Raw genomic sequence first — 6,000 nt, 5'->3', positions numbered from 1 at the left:
AGATTAGGCAACTCTAGATTACAAAGCACTGAAAGCAGGGGCTTTATCTGGTTGGCCTTTTACCCTCCAGAGCCCCTTGCACACAGGTGATGCTCAATAAATACTTGGTGAAAGAACAATTCATTTCCTGTGTTTCAATGGGCTTGTTTTCTCTATAGAATCAGATGCTTGGTTATTCTCATCTCAGCGCTATTTTGTTGGCTTCCAGAAGGCACATTAACACTAGGTGTGTTCTGTTCTATCCTTTAATTGGAAGAGCTTTGGGAACTGAAAAACAAGAATTATTTCTCCAAGCCTCATCTTCTGCCACTCCCCCGTACTCACCGACCTCATACGGGAATTGAACTACTTAGCACTGCACAGAACACGACTTTCTCTTTCACGCCTCCGTTCCTCTGTACTTAGCCTCTGTACTTACGTGCCATTCCCTTTCCCTGAAATGCCCTTACTCTGGCTTCTCCGCCTGGCAAATTCCTATTCATCCTCCAAGACTCAGCTCAGACATCGCCGCATCACGTCTGTGAAGGCTCTTCTGCAATGGGCAGTGTAGCAGTCCCTCCTCCATCCTTTTAGATTCCTCAGCAACTCCAAATAACTATAACAGTACTTATGGCATTATTTGTTAATTTTTCTTCGACTTCCCTAGACCGTGAATTCCTTAAGGGCCAAGATTTCTGTTCTATACCCAGCACAGTGTTCAGTCTGTATTAGGCACACGATTCAATCAATGAGCAAACAAACTCACCAATCATTCCACACTGCAGAGTTTGTACGGACCGGATTCTCAAACACTTCAAGACCTGGTCCTCTATGTAGAGCGCTTCATGCTGGAAGATCTCTTCCTCCCCTCAGCCCTTATCCATCCAACTGCCTCGGTTTGGTAGAAGAGGAAAAGAAAGTGATTAGACGGGGGAAGAGTCCTTCAGGGCTAAGCTGTCATTTACCTGTTCTGGCACCGAGAGGGTTACGGCGACCCGGGGGCGGAGCCGTGACGAGGCCACCTGCTGCGGGGCGGTCTGGCGCATGCGCCCTGGCACTAGCTGCTCCCCACCTGCGGGGGGCCAGGCGGTGAAGGAGCGCTTGCGCTCTGGGCCTTTTCCGCTGGGGGAAGTCTCGTGGGGGCGGGGCGGGGCGGGGCCTCGTGGAGAAGTTCTCGCGGGACACCGACGGGGAGCGGAAGCGAGGAGGCACTAGTGTTTCGGCGACCGGGCGGCGGCGGCGGCGTCTGTGTCAGAGGCTGTGGCTGTGCCTGTGTCTGTGGCGGTGACGGCGGCGGGAGCAAGCGCTGCCCTCGCGGAGCAGCCTCTGGGTCCCAGGCCGCTCGCAGCGTTGTGGAGGGGCGGGCCGGACGCTGAGCGGAACAGCTGCGCCACGGTGAGTGCGGGAGGCTGCGCTCGGCGCCGTTCTGGTGCCTCTTCCTCTCCGGTCTGCAGCGGGAGTGGGCCCCGGGGGAACCGGGACCGGCCCCGGGGTTCGGGTCGGGGCGGCGATGCTCGGGACGTGGAGCGGAATCCCCGGGGCTCCGGACTCTACGTTTCCCCTTTTGGGGTGCTTCCTTCCTGGGGACAGTCCTCCTCCGGCTCTCGCCTCTGGGCAGTCCGGGAGTCCAGGGGAAGAGGTCGGGGCTCCCTGGCGAAGTCCCCTGCCTTCATCGGGAGGGTTTGCACGGAAGGTGCCCGGGAAGCCCAGGCGGGCAGAACGCCGGCTGAGTCAGTCCGCCCGAGCCCGGCGGCGGGGGATTTGGTGTGGGTTGCAGCTGTGGTGATTGATGTGCTTTCGACCTGCACGGCAACCACGTCACGATCTCTTGGCGTCTTTGGGCTTAATTTTGTGCGGGAATCCACCTTGGGGTAGAACGTTGGCTGCTGGAGCCGGGGGAGATACCTTTATTCTGACACTTAAAAAAAAAAAAAACAACTATTTGAAAAATATTTGTCAAGAAAAATTCAATAGCAGCAGGTTGGACTGCACCGAGGAAGGATTGCGGCGAGAGCGGGCGCTGGTAATTTTCATTTGCAGCGCGCCGTCTCTGTGATTGTAAGCCACATGTGAGTTATGGCTTGTTTAGAAAGTTTTTCAAGGCTGGCTTCAAACGCTATGAAAGTGCAGTTTGCAGGGGACTGAAGTGCACTTGAGGTCTATCTCCTCTTGATGTTGTTGACTTTCAGAAATGTCAGACACATGAGAGAAATTAGCATTAGTCTCTTTTGGCTTTCTTACCTCTCTTTCGCTTAGTACTTCTCCAGTTATGTCCTTCCTTCTCCACTTCTGTGCATTCCACTAGGGACACGAAATGCTTGTGTAATGCAAGTCATTTGTCCCTTCCTCCCCCCATCACCCCCTTTTTTTTTTTCTCTTATCTACTTCCCCTTCCTCCTTGTAGTCCCCACTCTGGCGTAATTTTTCGAAGTTTCTTCCCTGTCGTGCTGTTCGTTTTCTCTCATTTCAATATTCTGACTTTTTTCTCGGGAAGAGACTCTACTGCTTTCGTTCCTTTACTTTTGCGCGTCCCATGCGTTCCCTGCAGTCAGCCAGAAGGGTTGCTAGAGAGCTGTGGGAGGCTGAAGTCCCCTCTCTGAGAACAGGGAGGCTCAAAAGATTGAATTAATCCCTAAGAAATCAATCCTGCCACTAGGTCACAAGTGTGGTTTGCTTGTGTTATTTTTGTCTTTTAGTCTTCTTCTTTTAAGATTATGCTTTTGTGCCTGCTTATGCCTTCTTCTAGTGTGTCTTTATAACAGTAAGGAAGATTGGGTCGGCTCAGGGCTTACGTGACTTTTTTTTTTTTTTTTATTAAGGCAGAGTTTCGCTCTCTCTAGGCTGGAATGCAATGGTGTGATCTCGGCTCACTGCAGCCTCCACCTCCTGGGTTAAAGTGATTGTCCTGCCTCAGCCTCCCGAGTAGCTGGGATCATAGGCGCTCACCACCACACCCAGCTAATTTTGTATTTTTAGTAGAGATGGGGTTTCACTATGTTGTCCAGGCTGGTCCTGAACTCCCGACCTCAGGTGATCCACCTGCCTTGGCCTCCCAAAGTGTTGGGATTACAGGCGTGGGTCACTGCGCCCGGCCAGAGTTAATTCTTATAATCAGCTTTCTCCTACTAAACACAAGCATTTATTTATTTATTTATTTATTTATTTATTTATTTATTTTTTTGAGATGGAGTCTTGCTCTGTCGCCCAGGCTGGAGTGCAGTGGTGCTATCTCGGCTCACTGCAGCCTCCACCTCCTGGGTTCAAGCGATTCTCCTGCGTCACCCTCCCGAGTAGCTGGGATTACAGGTGCTCGCCACCTTGCCCGGCTAGTTTTTGTATTTTTGTAGAGACAGGGTTTCACCGTGTTGGCCGGGCTGGTCTCGAACTCCTGACCTCAAGTGATCTGCCCACCTCAGCGTTGGGATTACAGACATGAGCCACTGTGCCCGGCACAAACTCAAACATTTAAATGTTTGAGGCACTTTACTTCGTCAGCAAGTTTTATTCAGATTTGAGAGGCTTACTGGGTTTTAAATACTACTAGTTGATGGTACTTAGAGATTCTTCTCAGTAATTGCTGTTATCATGTCGCATGTTGTGCATCAGAGTTCTAATTGTTACACATACAACAGAAGAGGAATGGATTTTGGAGAAATGCAGTGATACAGAATAGAGAGTCACCATGCCCTCCAGGGAGAAATTAATACTTACCTGCTTAATTCAGAGGAACTCTCCACCATTACTGAATGGCTTTTGAGAGTCTTTTTTTTTTTTTTTTTTTTTTTTTGCAAGAATGCTCTGGTTTTCCTGAGGCCACGAGGAAAATAGTTTTTTTGCTTTTCTTTTCTTTTTCTTTTTTTTTGTTTTTGAGACGGAGTCTCGCTCAGTCGCCCAGGCTGGACTGCACTGGTGCGATCTCGGCTCACTGCAGGCTCCACCTCCCGGGTTCACGCCATTCTCCTGCCTCAGCCTCCCGAGTAGCTGGGACTACAGGCACCACCCCCACGCCCTGCTAATTTTTGCATTTTTAGTAGAGATGGGGTTTCACCATGTTAGCCAGGATGGTCTCGATCTCCTGACCTCGTGATCCGCCCAAAGTGCTAGGATTACAGGCGTGAGCCACCGCGCCGGCGCATTATTTTCTTTCTTTCTTTCTTTCTGTCTGTCTGTCTGTCTTTTTTTTTTTTTTTTTTTTTGAGACGAATTCTCGCTCTTGTTGCCCAGGCTGGAGTGCAATGGCACGATCTTGGGTCACCGCAACTTCCGCCTCCTGGGTTCAAGCGAATCTCTTGCCTCAGCCTCCCAAGTAGCTGGGATTACAGACATACGCCACCACGCCTGGCTAATTGTGTATTTTTAGTAGAGACAGGAATTCTCCATGTTGGTCAAGCTGGTCTCGAACTCCCGACCTCAGGTGATCCATTCACCTCAGCCTCCCAAAGTGCTGGGATTACAGGTGTGAGCCACCGCACCCTGCCAGTATACATTTTCATTTCATGCAAGGACATTGTAGTGCATTATCTGGAATGCAAATTTTAAAATCTGGTTAAGGCATCTTTATGGTATAGCAATGACGTAAAATTTAGTATCCATAAAATCACTGGGGATCTTTTAAAATTAGGTTCTGGTAGAACTCCAGGATGTACCCCACAGTGAATCAGTCTCTGAATGGGCAGATTTTGATACAGATGGTCTAAGGATCAAAACTGTTGTTACTGAATGTAGCCATAAATAATGAGACCGCTGTGTGGTTTTAAGTTATTCAAGTTAAAATTACATTTTTCTGTGTGTACACAAAGTCAGTATTTAGAATAGCCTAATGCAATGAATGACTATAAGCATGATTCATTTTTACATGTGTAAATTTTTTAGCATTCTTAGTACTGTGATGTGGAGTGATTTAACTTTAAATTTATACTTAATTGGGTCATTAATTTGCCTACCAGAAAATTCTTCTGAGTCTGTAGACTCAGACTACAGATTTTCCAACTTTACAGTGGTGTGAAAGCAATAGCACTCAGTAAAAACCGTACTTCTAGTATCCATATAACTCTTTTGTTTTTCACTCTCGGTACCCTAGTCAGTAAAGTACAGGAGGTATTCATCACTTTGTTATAGAATGGGCTTTGTGTTAGATGATTTTGCTCAACTGTAGGCTAATGTGTTTGGAGCACTTTTTTTTTTTTTTTTTTTGAGACAGAGTCTCGCTCTGTCGCCCAGGCTGGAGTGCAGTGGCCGGATCTAGGCTCACTGCAAGCTCCGCCTCCCGGATTTACGCCATTCTCCTGCCTCAGCCTCCCGAGTATCTGGGGCCACAGACGCCCGCTACCTACCTCGCCCGGCTAGTTTTTTTGTATTTTTTCGTAGAAACGGGGTTTCACCGTGTTAGCCAGATGGTCTCAAACTCCTGACCTCGTGATCCGCCCGTCTCGGCCTCCCAAAGTGCTGGGATTACAGGCTTGAGCCACCGCGCCCGGCCTTGGAGCACATTTAAGGTAAGGTAGGCTAGGCTAAGCTATGGTGTTTGGTAGGTTAGGTGTATTAAAATGCATTTTCAGTGTTAACGATATTTTGTTTTCTTTCTTTTTTTTTTTTGAGACGAAGTCTTGCTCTTGTCCCCCAGGCTGGAATGTGATGGTGCCATCTTGACTCACCACAACCGCTACCTCCCAGGTTCAAGCGATTCTCTTGCCTCAGCCTCTCAAGTAGCTGAGATTACAGGCACCTGCCAGCATGCCCGGCTAAATTTTGTATTTTTAGTAGAGACGGGTGTTTCACCACGTTGGCCAGGCTGGTCTTGAACCCCTGACCTCAGGTGATCCGCCCGCCTCGGCCTCCTACAGTCAAAGTGCTGGGATTACAGGCTTGAGCCACCGCACCCGGCCTTGGAGCACATTTAAGGTAAGGTAGGCTAGGCTAAGCTATGGTGTTTGGTAGATTAGGTGTATTAAAATGCATTTTCAGTGTTAACGGTATTTTGTTTTCTTTTTTTTTTTGAGACGAAGTCTCGCTCTGTCGCCC

General features: G+C 48.8%; 1 protein-coding gene across 2 annotated transcripts in view; it reads left to right on the top strand.

Annotated features, from left to right (window-relative positions):
* The first annotated feature begins 1,141 nt into the window (after window positions 1-1,141).
* The window catches only part of GRB2 (growth factor receptor bound protein 2), an 88,602-nt gene continuing 83,743 nt past the window's right edge, over window positions 1,142-6,000 (top strand). The window contains exon 1 of one of the 2 annotated variants that reach the window (XM_017884863.1): window positions 1,142-1,374. The gene's annotated coding sequence lies outside the window, so the exon portion shown is untranslated. Of the gene's footprint in view, window positions 1,375-5,432; window positions 5,475-6,000 lie in introns of those variants that run through there. The other variant, XM_017884864.1, reaches the window with a different exon arrangement.

Source organism: Rhinopithecus bieti, unplaced genomic scaffold (genome assembly GCF_001698545.2).
Source record: "Rhinopithecus bieti isolate Rb0 unplaced genomic scaffold, ASM169854v2 scaffold_13400, whole genome shotgun sequence".
NCBI classification, from domain to species: Eukaryota; Metazoa; Chordata; class Mammalia; order Primates; family Cercopithecidae; genus Rhinopithecus; species Rhinopithecus bieti.
This window is presented reverse-complemented; position numbering and strand designations above follow the sequence as displayed.